General features: G+C 35.7%; 1 protein-coding gene and 1 non-coding gene across 15 annotated transcripts in view; one reads left to right on the top strand and one right to left on the bottom strand.

Annotated features, from left to right (window-relative positions):
- MAPK10 (mitogen-activated protein kinase 10) overlaps positions 1-22,994 on the top strand; it is a 598,365-nt gene that overhangs the window by 340,830 nt on the left and 234,541 nt on the right. The gene's annotated exons all lie outside the window — the stretch shown is intronic.
- On the bottom strand, positions 6,233-6,337 carry LOC125094553 (U6 spliceosomal RNA). Its single transcript, XR_007125573.1, has one exon. It is a non-coding gene; the product is annotated as a U6 spliceosomal RNA (small nuclear RNA).

Here is a 22,994-nt window from a genome sequence, read left to right as displayed (position 1 = left end):
CCTTTAAGGGAAGATACCATGATTTTGTTAAAAATAGCCTTTCGCTGGCTTCCTCTAATGCATTCACTCCTACCATCCATCCTAAATATCTACAAAACAGAGGGAAACACACAAAGTCACATCAGGAACAAAAACAAGGGCTAACTATTTTTGCTAGATTCCTAGGGATTTTCCATTGCAAGATCATGGAAACTAGACCAAGAAAAGCAATGGACAGTCTGCATGGCAAGAAAGAGTAAAAATCTTGCTCTTGTGAAAGTAGGTACAAAGATCTTTTGTTTCTTTGTTACTTCATACCCTTGGCAGAAATAAAGATCTACCAACTCAAAAACTGGTTTATAATCCTTTTACTGTATATATACTACATTTTTAGACAATCAAATATTGTTATACACCTGTTACCAGTACATTGTTTCTATATCACACAGAGGCTGACTTTGTGTAGAGACTGGATCAGTGAGGAAAATAGCACTAATAATATGGGTGGTAAATATTAATTTTAATATTCACTGAGCTTCTGCTACAGCCAGATGGCTATTCAAAGGACATTCACTGTAGGTCTTAGTTTGTTTAAGCCTCAAAATAACCTATGAGGCAGGTAGTATTACTGTTCTATTTACTATTTTCTAGATGAGAGAACAAAGACACAGAGCACTGTGGAGGACAAACTTGAGAAGCATAGCCAAAGCAGAGGGAAAGGACAATGAAATGATGATAGCGTAGCTGATAGATATGGAAACTGGGGAACATAACTCCAACCAAACATGGAATGGAAATCATTCAAAGAAGCAAGTAAGAAGAATTGAAGTGAAAGTAATAACCTTCCTGAAGTAATGAAAGGTCTGAGCATGTGCAGCTCCTTGCTAAGGAAGAAGAGGCAGCTGAGCAAAGTTGCTAAGAGGTAGTCTTTCTAGATTCAGGTTCTTTCTTTACCACAAGTTGGGTGACCTTTGGGCAAATTACTTAATTCTTCTAAACCTCTGTATCTTCATTTGTAAAATGGGGGTAACCATGATAGTATGTTCTTCATATTTTTTTTTAATAAGGATTAAGTGAGCCTTACATGTAAAGTAGTACATAAAACTGTGACACATAGTGAGTTCCTAATAAGTGATAGCTATTTTTGTCATTATTATTATTATTGTTATTATTAAATGGGTAAAGAGAAAGGGGAGGAGAATTCATGGTCAAGTAATTGGGGAGGTTCTAATTAACTGGGATTGTTTATGGTATGTTTCTTCATAGCCTTTAATATGTTTACCTAAATTATAAAACTTCAAGTAGGGAATTCATAGATTTATTTAGCCACAAAACCTCCTTGCTTTTTATTGTTTCTTGTTGAATACAAATAATGTCTTGTGGGACTCTGGTGTTCTACCATCCACAGTCTAGGAAATGTTCTTTATTTCACACACATTGTACAGGAGAATAGGAAAACAGACATAACAATGTCTTTGATGACCTGCACTGCAAACAACTAACCATCAAAGAAAGTGCTTTTACCTTTACAAAACCTCATGAATACACTTCTTTCTCCATTGTACAAAACCACGTATCTAGGCACTCAAACCTTATGATCACTCAATCTTGTCAGTGTCATCAGCTTTAACATTGAAAGTTTTTCGACATTTTCGTAGAATATTGTAAAAAAATGAGTTAAAATTGGCATAGCTCCAGCCTTCTGGGAGATTTATTTTACCATATTATTATTCCTTCAAAATGTTTGTAGTTCATTGCCCATTGTGTCATAGGAATACTATTCACTTGTGTGTTGACATTATATCTCTCTAGTATTCCTTATTTGGTATCAGAGTAATACTGAATTAACATTAAAAAAACACATTATTCAGAAGTTCTGTTTAATTTTTTCCTTCCAGCACTGCTGGTAGATTATATTAATCAATGTTTTGTTTTATTTGATGTTTCTGTGTCGGATGGCATATCCTACATGGCTTTCCACAACTGGGAATGGGCTTATTCAGAGAGAAGTTAATGAGCTTCTGTAGGAATTATTCCCACTATATCCCATTACTACTAAGCTGGGTTGGGATATATAATTAGAAATAAAATCTGTTGGGATCCCAGTGATTCCTTCCCATGTAGAAAAGAATGAAACTGTTTCATTATTGTATAAAGATTAATCAGACTGAGATGCATATCACACGCAATCTGCTGAGGAGATGGCAGTGAAAGAAATCTCACCATTTAATACAGCTAAGTAGGCAAATACAATTCATTACAGTTATGCTAATTTATCTTTATTGAAAGAAAAAATAAAATTTCTTGTATCTTTTTTCTTAATTCAAGTGTAATTGACATCTAACATTATGTTAGTTTCAGGTGTGCAACATAATGATTTGTATTTGTATACATTGTGAAATGATCACCACAATAAGTCCAGTTACCATCTGGTACCATAAGAATTACATTTTTTTTTCTTATGATGAGAACTTTCAAGATTTGTTCTCTTCGCAACTTTCAAATATGCTGTACAATATTATTGACTATAGTCAACATGCTGTACATTACATCCTCTTAACATTTCTTGTACAAGTGGAAGTTTGCTCCTCAGCTTGTATCTTTATGACAAGCAGGAAATAGCATCATGAAGCCAAACACAGAGGTTTAAATTCCCACAGAGTCCGGTTGGGGCGTGGGGGTGGTGAGGGGGAGTGGAAGGAATGCCATCCACCCTCCTAAAGGTTCACACTTCAAAGAAATTGCTCTGAGGTCTCTGAGAAATGCATTCCTGGGATGCAGAACTAGTGTGAGGTTTATTAATCTTTTAAAAGACTTATATACATCTCAAAATGACAGAGAAATCATTTGATCAAGTTTTCTAAGGTAAATGCTAAAGGGAGGGAGAGGAGTACTCTTCCCTTTTGGCTCTAGGGAAAAATCAAGTATTTTTTTTTAGAACTGTATTTACCCTTGCAATTTCTCATTTTCGCTACTCCTTTATAAGTTGCGCTGTAGTTTCTAAATTATCTCCATTTGTTTCTCCTTTTTCTGAGCAGTATGCAGTTGTATAAATATCCAGCAAATCCATAGTAAAATAGAAAACCAAGCAATTACCAGAACTACAATGGGATGAATTTTAAAAATTAATATAATGTTCACCTTGAGGAAATATCTTTTTTTGAGGAAGTATCTTTAAATAGATCACACTAATAGTATAATTCATTAGAATTTTTGATTCTTGATTAGCAGTGTGTAACATTTTCATTGTACATTACATTCACAAACTCTAGTGGAGGCTTTGGCTTGTGCTTTCATTATTTTGTATTTTCTTATGAAAACTTATCCAATCCAAGTTTGTAATATAATAATATGAATTTTTAATTGAGTTTTTCTTACAAGGCCTAATGAATTTCTCCCAAGGTCTCATCAGTCGTGTAAGTAATATTGCATTTACATGGTAATCTAGGCCCTTCAGTAATTATTCCATCTTCCCAAATAATATTTCCTATGTGCAAAACATGAAGATACCTATGGCTGTTCTCTAGTATTGATGTCTTTTTATGAGGCACCCACTGAAGGTCACAGATTGGACTTCTAGTGTTTAATGTATAATGAGTTGTGTTGAGAATAATCCCACACTGGGCCATTTTTTGCATAGGTCTAATCAATAGTTGTATTGTCCATTAAATCTCCATGAATAATGGCTTTCCACCTTTGTTTGCTTTCCATCCTGGGCCTGGAGAGAACTTGCACAATGGGCAGCTCGGATATGATGAAATGTCTGTGAGCCCTTCCTCAATGAGCCTACTTTCCAATAGGGTTTCCTTTCCTTTCCAAACACCAACTCAAGAAACTTCATCCCCTTTTAGTCAAAGTGTAATCTGAGGACAATGTTTTCAGAGGAAGACTGAGACAGACTTTGGAAAACAGCATCAGGGTACTACACAGCATGTTTGTGGTTGACCACAAATAAGAGAACCTAACATTTACAAATTTGAGCAGCAAGGCGATTTATTGGAAAGGCATGCAATGGCTCAGAGAACAGCAGGAACACTGGAGTTAAGGGGGAATGGGGAAGATGGCTAGCAAAGAAGAAATAGGCAGCTGAGAGCACGGTCTCATTTCCATCCAGGGAGAGTTTGTCTGGAGTGGTGGGGCTGGGAACTTTTTGCTTGCTTGATTCTGCTGATGTTGCCCCTTCACACATTATACTTTTAGGAGTCAAAATTTCAGTCACAAGTATCTGATCATTTGGAGCCATCCTCCAGTAATGCTAGCTTCTTTATAGCAAGAGAGTAAAGGGAGACAAAGAGTGATCCCTCCTTCCCTTTGAGTGGGAGATGTCTCTCTGCCTCCAGACTTCTGTCACATGGTGCTCACTTTATGCACGTACAGTTCTAAGTGCTTTGTGTATATTAATTCATTTATTCTTAAGCAACTCTGTGTGGCAGATATTATTTTTTCCATTTGTACAGTAGAGAAATTGGTCACAGAAAGTTTATTTATTTAATTTAATTTTTAAATTTAAATTTTAGTTTTTAGATGTAGTTTGCTCCAATCACACAGTAAATGGTAGAGAGAGAATCTGAAGCTAGGCACTCAAGTTGCAGAATGAGTGCCTTCTCACTCTTGCTCAGCCTTAACAAAGACAAGTGTTCGGAGGTTTTACTATAAAGAAAAGGAAATAAAGACAGAAAAATGAAAATAACAAATCAAGTCAACAGCAAATCAACAATCAAATGCTTGGTTTGTATGGTAATAACATATGTAATTTCCATTTTCTCTATATTTTATATATTATATATTCATGTGTTTCTTAAACATGTAATTTTGATATAATGTTAGATTTATAGGAGACTTGCAAAGACAGTACAGTTTCCATATGTAGTTTTTACTCAACTTCCTTTTGGTTAATATTTCACATAGCCATAGAAGAATGAACAAAGCAAAGAAATTAATAGTAATCCATCACTATCAACAAACTACAGACTTTATCCAATTTCCTGTTTTTCTACTAATGTCCTTTGTCTGTTCCAAGGTCTTGTCCAGGATCCTCCATTGCATTTACTTACCATGTATGTCTCCTTACCTTCCATCTGTGCCAGTTCCTTGTGACTTGATACTTTGAATGAATAATGGTCAAGTATTCTGTACAACATTCTTCAATTTGGGCTTGTCTGATGCTTTCTTATGATACGATTAATATGAATTTAGAGGAGGAATGTCCTTTCTGGTGCATTCTATCGGGGAGTTATATCAATATGTTAGATTATTAGGATTTTAACATTGACTACTTGGTTATGGTGGCTCTGTTTTATTTTTTAATTATAATTTTTCTTTACTTTAAAACATATTGCTAAGTTAACATTTCTAATATTTAGATTTTTAAAATTTCTTATTGCAGATCTTATATCGCAAAACCTCTAACTCATATGGATTCCTAGACCACATATAACTAACTCACTCTTGCTGTTCAGTAACCACATTTTTGTGATTTAGAACATAAGCTGTTCCTTAAGCCACACATAACTACATGCTCCAACTGATGTGTAATAAGCTAAGTGAGAGATGAGCAGTCCACTCTGTCCACGGTTTGGAGGAAACTCTATAACCAAAGGCAATCCTTATTCTGATGCCAAATGTAGTGCCACACTAGGGAGTTAGTGAATTATAGTCAATTCTACTTAATGAGTATCAGGGCCATTTCTTTTGCTGTTCTTGAAAGCTACATTTGTTAGTAAGGCCTTGAGGCCAATTTGCCTATTAGCTTAGGTTTTATGATACTATGTACAGCTCATTTAAAACAATTCTCCATACATGAAATTGTACATCTGTCTTTTGAAATGTGTAAAATGTGTTAAAATAGTGATGTAGACAAATTATTGTCAAAGAAAACCATTTTGCAGTTTTCCCTGTGTAAGCCCATGATCTTTTGTAATTTGTACATCTTGCTTATAACTGAAGTACATATTTGAAAACCATTATGATTTTATTCTTTTGTATTTCATATATATATATATATATATATATATATACACACACACACACGGAACTTTATATCTATTTAGTATAATTTATTATTATTATTTAAACTCTTTCTTCCTTATACTAGAGAGCCAATCTGTAAACTGTTTTAATTTTTTGCAACTTTAGGAGTACTATTATGTATTGTTTGTGTGTGTTTGTTTCCTCTTCAAAATAAATGGTAACATCTGCTCTAGGCCTCCCAACAGACAGTGAAAAAACGTTTTTTGTTTTGTTTTGTTTTGTTTTTAAAATAGAATGCTTCACGAATTTGCATGTCATCCTTGCTTAGGGGCCATGCTAGTCTTCTCTGTTGTTCTAATTTTAGCATATGTGCTGCCAAAGTGAGCATGAGAGTAAAAATTTTTAATGTTTGGTAAGCCATTTGTTAAAATGAAATTTTAACAATCATCCATTAAATGGATGATAATGACAATGTGGCTAAGAATAGAGAAGGAATAAAAGTACATACTCATGATAAGTCAGTGTTTAGTGTTTTACAGTTCTAGCAATGCTCTTACATTTATCAACTTGGAACATGGTAATCCTGGTTATTTCGAACCTCATTCTGTGTATTTTGCTTTTGCAAAAAGAACTTAGCATTTACAAAAGTTACCTTCTGCTTAGACATATAGTCACACAATCATTAGTTTTTATCTCAGTGCTTAGGCACTTTAAAGAGCATCTTAGTAATCTTAGTATTAAATTTAAGTGTGTTATATGATTACCATAAAACAATTTTGTTAGTTTTTCACTGCCAAGAGCTAGTATGGAATCCTAGAACTCTGGTTTTTGACCTTAACATTATTGTGTGAGAAATCATAAAAATTAAAAAAAAAAAAAAACCCTCAGTTTACTTTCCAGGATATGCCACAAATGATAGATCTACAAATCAGTTTTCTCCTTTTTATGTTACTTTTCGTTTGTTTTCAGGTGAGTGTGGAGAAATGGGAGAAACCATTTGGCAGAAGGGAGCAAGATACAAAATTGAAAATTAAATATTTCCATAGATCCTTTTAGGTTTCTGGACAGATTAAAGAGCACTTACTCACAGAAAGCATGCAGTAGTGGTGTGCTGGAGCTGGCATGTACCAGCTTGCAAGAAACAGTTGTTAAATTCTAAAGAGTTTGGTTACCCAGTTATTCAACATGGCCATTATTAAAAATCAAAATGTATAAGCTCACAATTAAATACCATTAAAGAAAAAGGTAGGGGCACCTGGGTGGCTCAGTGGGTTAAAGCCTCTGCCTTCAGCTCAGGTCATGATCCCAGGGTCCTGGGATCGAGCCCCACATCAGGCTCTCTGTCAGTGGGGGGCCTGCTTCCTCCTCTCTCTCTCTGCCTGCCTCTCTGCCTACTTATGATCTGTCTGACAACTAACTAAATAAATAAATCTTTAAATTTTTTTTAAAAGATTTTATTTATTTGACAGACAGAGATCACAAGCAGGCAGAGAGAGGAAGGGAAGCAGGCCCCCTGCTGAGCAGAAAGCCCAATGCAGGGCTCGATCCCAGCACCCTGGGATCATGACCTGAGCTGAAGGCAGAGGCTTAACCCACTGAGCCACCCAGGTGCCCCAATGAAAAAATCTTAAAAAAAAAAAAAAAGAAAAAGGTAATACAAACTCAACACTCATCATTTCCTAGTTTTTAAGTTATGCTTTAGTATTATTAATTATTTAATTTATACTCTTGCAGTTATTTATATCTGTATCTTTGAAATACTCATAATGATGTGCCAATGCCCACCCTCTCCCAGTTCTGTGCATAGAGATTTCATGATGGTAGCTTGATAAGCTTATGATTAACATTATGAGTACATAGTCTCTTGAAGAAAATAAAATTAAATATGGTGGGAGACCATGTGATTTTAAACCACTAAACTTTGATCATTACTAACTTTCTGTCAGTCAAACACACTACTCTCCTATTTACCTCAGGGTATTTCATTTTGCTGCTGTATTCCCTCTACTTGGGATCCTATCCCTTCCACTGTACACTCGGATATCTTTTTCCCCATCAGAGCTTATGTCATTCTTTTAGAAAACCCTTGTCGGATTATCCTGCCTATTCCCTCACCTGACAAATTTGACATTCCTTCACATGGTCTTTCTTTTCCTTAGAGCACTTACTAATCATTGAAAGTATATGGTTTATTTATGTTTACTGTCTTTCTCCCTTACTATAATATAAACTCCTCAAGGGAAGACTCTTCAATTATATTTTGAGTTCTGGTTTTTCAATGCCTAAAAGAGGGCCAGACACACAATAGATAGTATATATATATATATATATATATATATATATATATATTTTTTTTTTTTTAAGATTTTATTTATTTATTTGAGAGAGAGACAGTGAGAGAGAGCATGAGCGAGGAGAAGGTCAGAGAGAGAAGCAGACTCCCCACGGAGCCGGGAGTCCGATGTGGGACTCGATCCCGGGACTCCAGGATCATGACCCGAGCCGAAGGCAGTTGTCCAACCAACTGAGCCACCCAGGCGTCCCGATAGTATATTTTTGTTTAAAAAATCATTTAATATTTGAATAGACAATATCAATGAAAGTCATCTAATTTAAAATTGAGGTTGAGAGATAAAGTAATATTTGAATATGAGATAATGAAATTAAACTATTACCACTTGACAAAAAAAGAGACTCTAAGATACTGAGATAACTTTTACAAAGAAAACACTTTTTGGGGGGGTGTCATTTATATACATGAAAAGATACTGAACTCTTGCTACATTTCATGAGGGATAGAATTTGGGAGTAGATTATGTCAAAATTCCAGTTAGAGATGGGATTTGTAATTACATTAATTATTCTGTACTCATCTGTAGAAATAATCCTTCTCAAGCAACATAATTTGCATGAATGAGGGAAATTATTTTAAGGAACAGCAGCATATTCAGATTTTTTTGTGGCAGTCCTCCAGCTACAGAAGCTAGCTGTCAAGAACTACTTTCTTTCCCAGAAGGCTTTTGTAAGGTGGAAGCTGAGGCTGCAGTTCTATTCCAAGCCAAACTTTGTACAATATGAGCAAATAAAATGCAAAAGAACATTTTCAGTGACTTTGACGAGGGTAGATATTTCTAATATTTAAGAGCCTAGTCAAGTTCATTGCTGCTTTTTTTTTTTAAAGATTTTATTTATTTATTTGACAGAAAGAGATCACAAGTAGGCAGAGAGGCAGGCAGAGAGAGAGAGAGGGGAAGCAGGATCCCTGCTGAGCAGAGAGCCCGATGTGGGGCTCGATCCCAGGAACCTGAGATCATGACCTGAGCCGAAGGCAGAGGCTTAACCCACTGAGCCACCCAGGTGCCCCTATTGCTGCTTTTTAAAAGTGTGATCGGGATGGATAGATTATCTGCAATCTATCCATGTGATTATATGTGGTTCTTAAATTGAGGAATAAAGCATAACAAGGATATTGCTTAAAAGGAGTAATGTGGAGATTGGCATATATTTGGGGAAAAGCACACTTGTTAAATCATTCATTTATTCCACAGAGAGTTTTTAGGTATTAATTATGTGTTAGGCATTGTTTTAGGTGCTGGGAATACATGAGAGAAATACTTTCTATCTTTAAACAGTTTAATAGGGGAATAAAAACAAGTAAACAGGTTATTGCAACATAGTGTGATAAATGGTAGGATGAGAATGTTCAAGCCTTTTTTAAGAGCACATGAAAGAGACAACTAGCCCAGATTTATGATGTTTGAGAAGTTAATCATATGATCATTATTCACCTTATGGGTTAAGAAGTCTCTGACTGGTATGCAAAGAATGAATTGAAGACAATGAATTGAAACAAAAATTTAAAAACTGGCTCTTCAGGGGAACAAAACCCTAGGATTGTGCAATTTGTCCATTTCTGTGGTGTAAATATTTCCACTATGCTGACTTTAAAGCTACCAAGCTAGTAGACATGGTAGATTTGAAGTTACAAGGGAAAGAGAATAAATGCCAGAGGAAGACTCCTGGAAAATGAGATAAAGGTAGGTTCAAGATGGAAGGAGATTGACTTGGTCCTTAACTAACCAAAGGAAAGAATAAGGGTGTGGATCCAGGTATATTTTTTGTGGCTTATGGTTAGTGTTAGAGTTACGATTTACAGAAATAATTTGAAAATTTTCTATCTACTCTTTTGATGAGGACTGCTAAATTGTCCTCTGCTATTAATTTTCTTTTTTTCTTATTAGTAATAGGACCTCCCTTGCAATGGCCTTCCTTGCAGGTAATGTGGTTATGTGACTATATTTGGGCTAATGGAATATGAATGGGATGATATATATATCTTTCAGGAAAAGTACAGTAAGTGGCTTACTCTGGATTACCCTTTCTCTTTCCACTTGACTGGGAAATGACTAAAATGGTATCCAGTCTTGGATACAGAGGTGAAAACCACATGTTGTCATCATGTGAGGGCAGGAGTCAACCTGTCTGTTTGGGATCCTGGCTATCCTCCTGAGCAAAGCTTAGATTGCTTGCCTATCTGCCTTTGTATGTTATGTAAGAAGAAAATAAGCATTTATCATATTTAAGTACTGGGTTTTAGAGTCTCTTTGTTACAGTAAGTTTAGATTATACCCTGACTAGTACAGAGAGATTCTGTATCCTCTGTGCATGAGGAGATGAAATTATTTTCTAAGAATTTAGAGTTGGTTGGAAAGGGCATACAGTTTGAAAAGAGTAAAATTAGTTTAATAGCTAGGGGTTGGGGGATAGGATAAGAGATATAGGTACTAGGAAAATATAGAAACATTGGTTGGTAATCTTGAGGACTAGAAGACCACTGATCATGGAAAAAGGAAATGATATAAACAAGAATTATCTAAATAAACTCAACAAAATGGTGAAAGCCCTAAGAAACAATTTTAATGTAGGCCATGCAATTTGTATCAGAAATGTTTGCATTTCTCAGACTTACACTTAAAAACCATTTAATGAGCTATTTAAAGCTGAAAGTATATTTTCAGTGTTATATACTTATTTTTTTATTTTATATTTTGAGAGAGACAATGTGAGTAAGCAAGCAGGAGTGGGAGGGGCAGAGGGTGAGGGAGAGAGGGAATTTTAAGCAGGCTACATGCCTAGCACAGAGCCCAGTGTGGGGTTCAGCCTCACAACCCTGGGATCATGACCTGAGCCTAAATCCAGAGAGATGCTAAACCAACTGAGCCAGCCAGGTGCCCCTCAATGTCACATATTGAAAATCTACACATATATAGCTTATAGGCTTGCTTGACTTTGAAGCCAAATATACTAGCTATATTTAATTACCAGATAAAATAGGAATAAAGTGCTAGGATCACTGAAATTAAGTAAGTAAAAAAATGTTTTACCCTTATCGTGGGAAGTTTCCTGAAGGAGATGGATTTTTAATTAAAACTAAAAGTTCATATATCTTTACACTTAGAAAACTAGAGCCCATACTATTGATTTTACCCTTCTACTATCATACATCTTTTCAAGAGGTAGTAGAATCATACTTGACTTTAGGATCTTTTAGGCCTAGACGGATGTATCTCTATAGTAGTCTTTCATAAAATGGTGAAACTTTTTGTGGTATTTAATTTTGTTTGGGTCTTTAAACACTGAATAAGATGTGATTTTAAGTGTGATGTTCCCAATATGGATCATGTAGAATTAAATATTTGGAATCACACATTAGAAATAGACTATATAGTTTCCTTGTCACAGATTTTGCTTTTATTTTACCTGAAATTTGATGCATATTATTTTAAGTTGTGACCTTTATATTCTAGCAGTGGAACATCTAGTAATCCTATGTTTTGCACAAAATTAGGTAGAATCTCATTCCCTAAGTAGTTATGGAGTAAGGGTTTTTATATTTCTGCTTATTTATCAGGCAGTGTAATTAGAAGTGATTCTTTAAGAATCCACCATGATCAGAGTAAATCATGTTTATCCTGTGGAAGAAACTGGTGCATGTTCATCCAGTGACCACACAAAATTATTATCATAGGTTGAATTTTCTTTGTTTTAATCAAGATCCTTTGTTTTCATGAAGTGGGCTCAGTTTATAATGCCAGTGAAGGCAGTTTTGGAGATAGGTAAGGTATGTTTGTCCATGTAAAGCCTTAAAGAAGCTTGGTGTTCACTGGAAAAATGTTTTAATTTGGGAGACAAAGCCCTAAGCCAAATTCCTTGTTATCTGCAATTTAATTGAGAAAATTACTTAACCTCAGTCTTTCTGTCAAGTTTGATTGAGAGAGAACTGCTAGTTGGAGGTACACTAGAATGCTGGGTACTTAAACTATCTTGAGACTTCCTGAAGGGAGGTAATATGTATGTAATAGGGATAAAAAATATTAATGTGTGAGGAGACACCCTTTTCTCTATTTTCCTTCCTAACCAATTTACAGTGCATATTGGCATAATCTTTAGAGGCTAAACAATAAAAGCACAAAAGGGTACATGCATGAAGACACTGTTTTGAGAGAAAAAGAGAATAGCAAGGGAATAGAAAGGGAAAGTCTCATCTCTTGATGTTAAAGACTGTTGGAAGAAAATTTAGGGAAGAGAGTTGAAAGTGGGAGTGGGGAAAATTAGAAATCAATAAGAATGAGGAAAAATATGATTTTAAAGAAAAGGGGTATAAATTAGATTCCTTTAATATTTTATTATTTAATATTTTTTATATTAATATTAAATAAAATATCCTTAATATTTCCAAGAGTTATACCTAGGAGTTAGAATTACTTTTTTAAAAAAGATTTTATTTATTTATTAGACAGAGATCACAAGTAGGTAGAGAGGCAGGCAGAGAGAGAGGAGGAAGCAGGCTCCCTGCCGAGCAGAGAGCCCGACGCAAGGCTCGATCCCAGGACCCTGAGATCATGACCTGAGTTGAAGGCAGAGGCTTTAACCCACTGAGCCACGCAGGCGCCCCTAGAATTACTTTTTTTAAGAAATAAAAATTATTTCTTTAAAATGCAAATACTTTGATAATAATATAATAGTTAAATGGGAACTCTAGTAGGTTGGCACCCAGTACCCTAAAGAGATTTTCAATTGAAACTTCTTCTTCTTTTTTTTTTTTTTTAAAGATTTTATTTATTTATTTAACAGAGAGAGATCACAAGTAGACGGAGAGGAAGGCAGAGAGAGAGAGAGAGGAAAGCAGTCTTCTTGCTGAGCAGAGAGCCCGATGTGGGACTCGATCCCAGGACCCTGAGATCATGACCTGAGCCGAAGGCAGCGGCTTAATCCACTGAGCCACCCAGGCGCCCGAAACTTCTTTTTTTATGTTCAGTTAGCCAACATATAGTACATCATTAGTTTTTGAGAATTACTTTTAAATTACCTTTGGTTGTTGCATTTTATTTCTTTGAATATGGCACTTTGCACCAGTATTTGAGTTTATGTAAAAACCACAAAAATGATGAATTAGCTCTGTATTTTGAAATACTTTAGATTTGTACTTTATAAAAATCAAATATGAAGACAAAAACTTTCAAACAATATTAATATCTGATTGCTAAGAAAGTCAGACTTGGTGACTCTTGGTAAGAAATCAAATTCTCTGGACATCGCAAACACAACTACAAAACTGTATTTTCTCCTGAAATATTTTATCAATCTTGTTACCATGAACCAGTTAATATCTATGCTATAAAAGTACAAATGAAACATATTTACTATTTTCCCTTGACTGATTTTATTGACAGGACTTTAGAAAAGTATGAAATGTGAACTGTTGATTTGAGAATTTTTTGGATTTTGGTGATAGGTGCAGCTTATGTCTTGGCTTTATTAATGGCTCAGGACAATTGTCTTTCTTTTGTTAGGCCCTGGGCAGGATAAAATTCTGCATTGCATGGCTTTAATTTTCCTTTTATTACAGTGGAGCTTGTGGTTTCCCTAAAGCAAGGATGTTGTCATGTACCCTATGTTGAATAGAAATTGTAGACTTAAAAACATTTCAACAGAATAATGAAGATTCCATAATTAGATATGTTAAAGTGTTAGTTTTCACTTGACTGTTTTATTTTATAGAATTTTTTAAAAGCCTTGCTAAATAACATTGTGGTATATTTATTTAAAAGAGGGCTGCCATAGACCCACTATCCAGGAGGGCAACTGCACAATTTGTGGATGGCTTCTAGGTAAAAGAGCAAAATCATTCGTGCATTTCACAAGAGAAACAGGTGATGCAATACACTCAATATGCATGTTTGGTCCCAGGATGTGTGAGACCTGCTAAGCTTGAGCCATATGGCAAATATCTTCAGGAAAGGTAGACTTGAGACAGAAGCAAATAACAGAAGTGGTTTGCCCTCCTCAGACCTATGAACAATTTTAACCCACTTCTGTTTGGACTATTCTTGTATAGACATGAGCTACATTGGAAACAATATAATCAACAATAATAAAAATAATAAAAAAAATAATAAAAAAACAATCAACAATAATAAAAGCAAAATGGCAAAGTAAAAGAAATCATTTTTAAGTGCTGGTTAGATATATTGTGTTTTTATGTTTCTTACCCAAAATCTTTAACTTAAAATTTAATAATTAATATAAATATGTGGAAAAAAAAACTTTAAGCTCTGTTTCATACTATACAGAAATTAATTTAGGCTAGATTAGAGACAAACATATAAACGAAAGCCATAAAACTTCTAGAAAAAAATTATTTTACACTTTAGAGTATGTAAATCTTCTTAGGAACCAGAGACCATTAAATTATAAAATAAAAAATATGATAGGGGGCCTGGGTGGCTCATTCAGTTAAGTGTCTGCCTTCAGTTCAGGTCATGACACCAGAATCCTGGGATTGAGTACCACGTCAGGCTCCCTGCTCAGTGGGGAGTCTGCTTCTTCCTGTCCCTGTGTCCTTCCCTCTGTTCCTTCTCTCTCTGTCTCTCTTGATCACTCTCTCTTTCAAATAAATAAATAAAATCTTTTTAAAAATATGATAAAAATAAGGGTAAATTCCTCTTGTTCAAAAACAGTGCTAGGAAGAAGAAAAGGTAAACCATACATTGGAATTAAATATTTGAATATAGAATCTAACAAAGAACTTGTTCTCAGAAACATACAACAAATTACAATATAGTGATTCAGCTTCTCTATATGTTGTTATGCTAGGCTCACCAAAAATGTCATCTGTCACCATACAACCCATTTTTGTGTATGGTGTTAGAAAATGGTACAGTTTCATTCTGCTGCATGTATCTGTCCAATTTTCCCAACACCATTTTTTTTTGCTGTTGTTTTGTTTTTTTAAGGATTTTATTTATTTATTTGACCGACAGAGATCACAAGTAGGCAGAGGCAGGCAGAGAGAGAGAGGAGGAAGCAGGCTCCCTGTGGAGCAGAGGGCCCAATGTGGGGCTTGATCCCAGGACCCTGGGATCATGACCTGAGCCAAAGGCAGAGGTTTTAACCCACTGAGCCACCCAGGCACCCCCCAACACCATTTGTTGAGAAGACTATCTTTCCCCCATTGTATATTCTTGCCTCCTTTGTCAAAGATTAATTGACCATATATGTGTGGGTTTAGTTCTGGGCTCTATTCCGTTCTGTAGATCTATGTGTCTACCTTTGTGCCAGTGCCATACCATTTTGATTACCACAGCTTTGTGCTATATTTTGAGGTCTAGAATTGTGATACTTTTGGGTTTGTTCTTTTTTCTCAAAACTGCTTTGGCTATTTGGGGTCTTTGTGTCCATACAACTTTTAGCATTATTTCTTATACTTCTGTGAAAAATGTTGTAGGTATTTCAGTAGGGATTGCATTGAATCTGTAGATTCCTTTGGTTTCCAGAATACACACACATATATTTTTCTTTCTTCTTTTTTCTTGTGTTTTTTTTCTTTTCAAATTTTTCATTTAAAATCTAGTTAGTTAACATATGGTGCAATATTGGTTTTAGTAGTAGAGTTCAGTGATTTATCACTTACATATAATATCCAGTGCTCATCCTAACAAGTGTCCTCCTAATACCTATTACCCATCTAGCCCATCTCCCTACTCCTTCTTCCATCAACACTCAGTTTATTCTGTCTTTGAGTCTCTTATTGTCTGTTTCCTTCTCTCTCTTTTTTTTCTCCCTTCCCATATGTTCATCTGTTTTGTTTCTTAAATTCCACATATAAGTGAAATCATAGGTATTTGTCTTTTTCTGACTTCTTTCTTTCTTTTTTTTTTTTTAAGATTTTATTTGTCAGAGAGAGAGAGAGAGTGAGCACAGGCAGACAGAATGGCAGGCAGTGGCAGAGGGAGAAGCAGGCTCCCTGCTGAGCAAGGAGCCCGATATGGGACTCGATCCCAGGACACCAGGATCATGACCTGAGCTGAAGGCAGCTGCTCAACCAACTGAGCCACCCAGGCGTCCCTCTGACTTATTTCACTTAGCATAATATACTCTAGCTCCATCCATGACATTGCAATGGCAAGGTTTCATTCTTTCTGATGGCTGAGTAATATTCTGCTGCATATATATATATATATATATATATATATATATATATATATATGCCACATATTCATTATCCATCCCAGAATATACTTTTAAAAAGTTCCTATGACAAACGAAAGTGACAAACGAGCCAGTTGAAGAAATTGGGCAAAAGATTTGAACAGACACTTCTCAAAAGAAGACATAGGAAAGGCCAAAAAGCACTTGGAAGCCATCGATCTTATTAGTCATCAGAGAAATGCAAATTAAAACCACCATGAAATATCATATGTTACCGACTAGGATGTCCATTATACCAAATGGTGATATGTGGAGCAACTAGACCTTTCACCTATTGCCAAAGAGGACAAAATTGTACAACTACTTCAGAAAGCAGTTGGCAGTTTCTTTTTCTTTCTTCTTCTTCTTTTTAAGATTGATTTATTTATTTGAGAGAGAGAGTGTGTGCATGAGTGGTTGGAGGAGAGGGAGAGGGAGGGAATCCCAAGCAGTCTCCCTGCTGAGCGCAGAGCCCCACAGGGGGCTCAATCTCATGATCCTGAGATCATGACCTGAGCTGAAACCAAGAGTGGGATCTTAACTGACTGAGCCACCCAGGCACTCCTGTTTGCTAGTTTCTTAAAAAGTTAACATATGCCTACCTATGACCCTATAATTCCATTCCTAGATCTTTATTTACCCAAGAAAAAAGAAAGCATATTTCCACAAAAAGACTTGTACTTGAATGTTCATAGCAATTTTATTGATAATTGCCCCAACCTGGAAACACCTCCTAAATTTCAACAACAGGTGAACAAATAAATCAATTGTGGTATATTCATTCAGAGAAATAATGCCCATTAATAGAAAAGGATCAATTATTGATGCATGGTGCAGCATACATGATCTTAAAAACATTGCTCTGAGAAAAATCAAGCAGGCACATATGACTGTATGCTGCATAATTGCATTTTAGAAAGTACAAGAACAGGCAAAATTAATCTATGGCAATAGAGTTCAAAACTGGTTGCTTATGGGAGCTGAGGATGGTCTATAAGTGACACAGGAGACTTTCTGGCATGATAGACATATTTAATTAGTGGTGGCAGGGTGTACATATGCATCAGAAATCCTCAAATTACATATTTAAGATTTGCTCATTTCACTATCTATTGATTTTATCTCAATAAAAATTTTAATTCTTAATTATTATAGTGTCTCCTAAATGGTACAGGAAGTGGTTCAAAGGACTTTAATATAAATGGCATCTTTACCTTAATAACAAAGGTAAACAAAAGGCATTTGATTTATCTTCTACTCTTTTATCAGTAGGAGTCAAAGATTATTTGGGACTTCCCAGTACCTGGCTTTCTCCTCTAAATTTCATGTGTTTTAAAACTATCGGGATTCTAGAAATTTTAAATTAGTTTTCATATTCTTCTGCATACAAAATTCTAGTTATACCACACTATACAATGTTTTGCCTTCCTACATTTTTGATAATAATTACAGAATTTACAATGGTAATCTGCACATTTCACAATTAGTATTCACTGATTTTTGTTCATCTCTCACTTTTCTTCACTCTTTTCTGTTTCAGGCAAAGAGTAAGTAAAAATTACCTCCTAAGATTATACTAAAATGTTGAGTGCCTGAAATCAAATTAATCTCTTCATTTCAGGTGTCAGAATGCTGAGAAAATTTTGAACAGTAAGACCCCAAATTTCTAGTTGGAATTAGAAATATTAGAATTTTGTATTCAATTTCCATGCCTAAATGGATGCCATAGGAAATTGATTCATGTAATACTTTTAAAACACTTTCTAATTTTTTTAAAAAAATTAAGGTTTTTTAAGTTAATATCTACATTTTTTCTTATTTGAAATTGTAAACTCTTATAAATTGATGTTATATTTTCAAAATGCTCTTTATAGTCTTTGAATTAAAATATGCAATTATTCAGAAAATAGTCTTAGGATAACATATTTTACTATAAAAATGACTAAGATTTTTAGAATTTAGGCCAACTCACTATAGAAATGTGTTTTAATCAGAATTTTCTTATTAATATTTTTACTACTGTTATACAGGAAACTTGAATATTATATTACCTTAAGAACTGATGACAAATATTGAATTTTGTGTATCAAGATGAGGCTTAATTACTCTTTTATAATTTTTATTTTGTTATGTAGGAATTTATTATTAATTTGACTGTGGCTGGGTTTGACTCACTGTGGGAGCAAGGCATACAGTATTTGAAATGAAAGTGCTCTCCAAATGGGAGTAGACAAAGGGAGGAAAAAAAAAGAATATTGAATTAATAAATGAAGTGGGCTGCATTGAGGTGAGAGAGTAGATACAGAGATGTGGGGCCTTGAGTACTAAGACAAGATGTATAAACTCAATATGTTCAAGGGCACTCAAGCACTTTCTGAATTAAATTATTAAAACCTAGGAATTTAGAGGAAGAACTTGAGTGTAGCAAGGTAGTCATGGTGATAAAAAGGGAAGGTTTTAGAAAATGCAATTTGAATTAACTGTAAGAAGATTTAAAGCAGTGAGTCTAGCAAAGAAAAATTTGAATTTGTTAAAATGACAAGAACCAACTACATTAAGGTGTTCAGGCATACGTCATAATGACAGGGCAATGTACTCACGATATAGCCTAATAGCTCACTCTCATAGACTGGCGGGTTCTAATGATATATGTAGTGTATATTTAGGAAGCCTGGAGAGGAACACAGAGAATATGGCATTACATTGCAATAATTTGTTTACTTTTTATCTCATAGTATAAGAATGACTTTTATTTTTGTATAGCCTTCATATATTTTTTAAAAACATTTTATTTATTTTAGAAAGAGAGTGCATGTGAGGGGGTGGTGAGGAGTAGAGGGAGAGGGTAGATTCTGCACTGAGTGCCCCACCTGATGCAGGGCTTGATCTCACAACCCTTAGATCAGGACCTGAGCCGAAACCAAGAGTCAGATACTTAATCAGCTGAGCCAACCAGTCTCCCCTAGCTTTTATATTTTGAACAGAGAAAGGTGCATTCTAGCCATTTAATAAATGTTGGGAGACATTATGAAGTAATCAGATCATTAGGGTATATATTATACCATGTACCATGTGCTATTATAGACACTGGGCACATAATGGAGAACAGCATAGAAATAATCATGTCCCTCAAAGATTTTACTTTCTACTGCGGGCGACAGAGTAGAAGAGACAATTATATGTAGTTCATTCATTCATTCATTTATTCATTCACATACTGGTAATTCCTGTAAAGCATTTAAAAATGGGGTAATATGTAGTAAAGGGGAGGGATGGAATAGTGGCTAGGTGAGAATGGTCAGAGAAGGCCATTGGGAGGATATAAGGATTTGATTAAGACCTGAATTGTGAGATGGAGAGGCAGCCATATGAAGACCTGGGGAAAGAGTATTTCAAGGAGGAAGGAACTTCAAAAGCAAAAGCAATAGTGATGAGGTTTGCTTGTTCAAGAGAAAGAAAGAAGGATAGCCAGACCAGATTAGAGTAAGCAGTAGAGGATGGAGAGACATGAGGCCTGAGAAGTAGCCAGAGACCATTAATGTAGAGCCTGTGGGCTGTGGTAAGGATTTTAGTTTTCATTCCAGTTGTAATGGGAGCTAGGGAGATGGGGGAGTGGTGATTTATGTTTTAGAAAGATCACTTTGGTTGCTGTGTGATGTCAAGACTGCAGGTGGAGGGTAACTAGGAGGCTATTACAATGGTTCACTTGAAAGATTCTGAAGGTTTGGAATAGAGCTATGGCAGTAAAGATGGAGTGAAAGTGGCCTGATTTGGGATCTATTTTGTAGTGGAGTGGGCATGACTTCTGAAGAATTATATGTGGAGTATGAAGGGAAGATGAAGGACTGAGGAGGACACATAGGTTTTCCACTTGGACAATTGGGGGATAGTGCAGCTATTTAGAGAGATGGCAAAAATTTGATGAGGGGAATAAAGTGTGTGTGTGTGTGTGTGTGTGTGTGTGTGTGTATGAATAGTTTTATTTTGTCCATGTTGTTTCAACAAATGAATTTTGATAAAATTTTTCTGAGCACATCCTGTGTTCCAGCCACTGTTCTACATGCTGGGAAAACAGAAAAAAAGAAGAAATTCATCTTCAAAGAGCTGACATAACTGAGAAAGACAAACAACAAATAAGTAAATACATACTCAGTTTGTTAGATGTTGCTAATGTCTGTGGATAAATATAAAAACATAAATGAAGGAAAGTGCTAAAGGTGGAGGTAGGCTTGCTATTTTTAAAGTGTGATCATGGAAGCCCATTTTAATAAGGTGACATTTGACAAGAGGTTTGAAGACAGTGAGGGTACTAGACATGTGAATATATAGGAAAAGGATTTTCAGGTAGAGAGAACAGCAAGTTTCCTTGTTGCTCCTTCACCTGCCATGAAGCATGTGTATGTTGGTTATTAGAGGACCAGCAAGGAAGGAGATCAGTGTGGAATGAACTGGGGTTGGAGGAATGACAGAAGATGATTCCAGGAGAGGCAGGGCACCAAAGATATAGGATGTTGTGAGCCATTGTAAACAATTTGCTTTTTACTCTGGGTAAATCCAATGGTGGATTTTGAATGGAGGGATTCTTTCTTTCTTTCTTTCTTTCTTTCTTTCTTTCTTTCTTTCTTTCTTTCTTTCTGGCAGGGGGAGGAGCACAAGCAGGAGCAGGAAGGGCAAAGGGAAAGGAACAGAGAGAATAATAAGCAGGTACCATTCCTAGCACAGAGTCTGACATGGGATTTGATTTCATGATCCTGAGATCATGACCTGAGTCTAAATCAAGAGTCAGATGCTTAACTGACTGAGCCACCCAGGTGCCCTGAGGAATTCATCGTTTTAAACAACATTTCTTCAGTTGTTGTTTGTTGGTAGTCCCCACTGAGGCAAGAACTGAGGGAAAGATACTAGTTGGGAGGCTATTTTCATCATTTAGCCTTGAAGTGTTGGTGTTTTAGATCAGAATGGTAGTAGTGAGGATGATAATAGGTGATTGAATTCTGAGCATATAATGAAACCAGAACAGATAGGACTTGCTGACAGATTGGATTTGGGGTGTTAAAGTAAAAGAGGAGAATCAATGATGGCTGCAAGATTTTGGAAGGATGGCATTGATATTTATGGAAATGAGGAAGACCTCAGGATGGGTAAGTTTTAGGAGAAGAACAAGTATTAGTTTCTGGGCATTTTAATTTTGAGACATCTATTAGAGATATAAGTGGTGATGTGGAGTGTACACACACACACACACACACACACACACACACACACTGGGCTTTGGTGGAGAAATCCTAATTGTAGGTAGAAATTTGGGAGTGGTCAGCATTAGATAATATTCAAAGAGACAATAACTTAGGGAAGGAAAGGAGGAGAGAAAAGTCGGGGGAATGAAGATCTGGGCATTTCCACATTTGGAGGTCAGGAAATGTTGAGACTGAGAAGGAGAGACAAGGTAGGCAGAGAACTCGGAGACTAAGTGAAGAAAAATTTCCAAAAAGAAAAGAATGGTTAACTGTGTCATATGAGACCAGGAGATCAAAAATATTTGAGGTCTGAAATTTTATCATTGGATTTGGCAACATGGAAGTCATTAAAATTTGGCAAGATCTGTCTCAGTGGGTGGTAGGGGCAAAAGGCTAACTGGAATGGATTCAAGAGAGAAGGAGAAGAGGGAATTTGAAAACAACAAATACAGACTTTAAAGGAGTTTTTTTTTTGAAAGGACACAGAGAAACGGAATGTAGCTTGAATGGGACATAGTTTCAACAGAAGCTGTTCTTTTTTTTTTTTTTTAAAGGCTGATTTATTCATTTGAGAGAGAGAGAGGGAGAGCAGGAGGGGCAGAGGGAGAGGGAGTGAGAATCTGAAGGAGAATCCACACTCAGCACAGAGCCCAACACAGAGTGTATGCATGACCCTGAGATCACGACCAGAACTGAAACCAAGAGTTGGACACTCAACTGACTGAGCCACCCTGGCACCCGTCAACAGAAGTTTTTGTTCTCTTTTTTTTTAGATAAGTGATGTAGACACATCTGTATGCTCATGACAATGATTTAGCAGAATGTGAAAACTTGGTATAGGAAAGACTGAGAAAATGAGAGCTATTAGAGCAAGTACTAGAGCATAAGAGAAACGGTTGGCAAAGATCTGAAAAGCAACACTACTTGCAGTACAGTGGACCAAAAGACAGAGAGAATAAGAATTGGTGATGGGAAGATGAAGAAGAAAACATTTTGAATTATGATGTAAGGTTATCAGGTTATAGTGGAGCAGAAGAGGTCTTTGAAGATTTCAAGACAATGAGAAGGAGGAATGAAACAGTAGTTTGTGATCATGAGATTTGAATTTCTGAGGGAAGAACCATGGATTATTCATAGCAATGCTAAGAAATGACTCAAATTTGAAGTGAGAGTAATCATTACAGTTAGGATTTTCTCCAGGTTCTGGCGAGAATAATTGGGTAGTTGTTTTCAACAAGGGCCAGTGTTTTTCTTTATGCAGTTATGATGAAGGAAGAG

Source organism: Lutra lutra, chromosome 2 (genome assembly GCF_902655055.1).
Source record: "Lutra lutra chromosome 2, mLutLut1.2, whole genome shotgun sequence".
Taxonomy (NCBI): Eukaryota; Metazoa; Chordata; class Mammalia; order Carnivora; family Mustelidae; genus Lutra; species Lutra lutra.
This window is presented reverse-complemented; position numbering and strand designations above follow the sequence as displayed.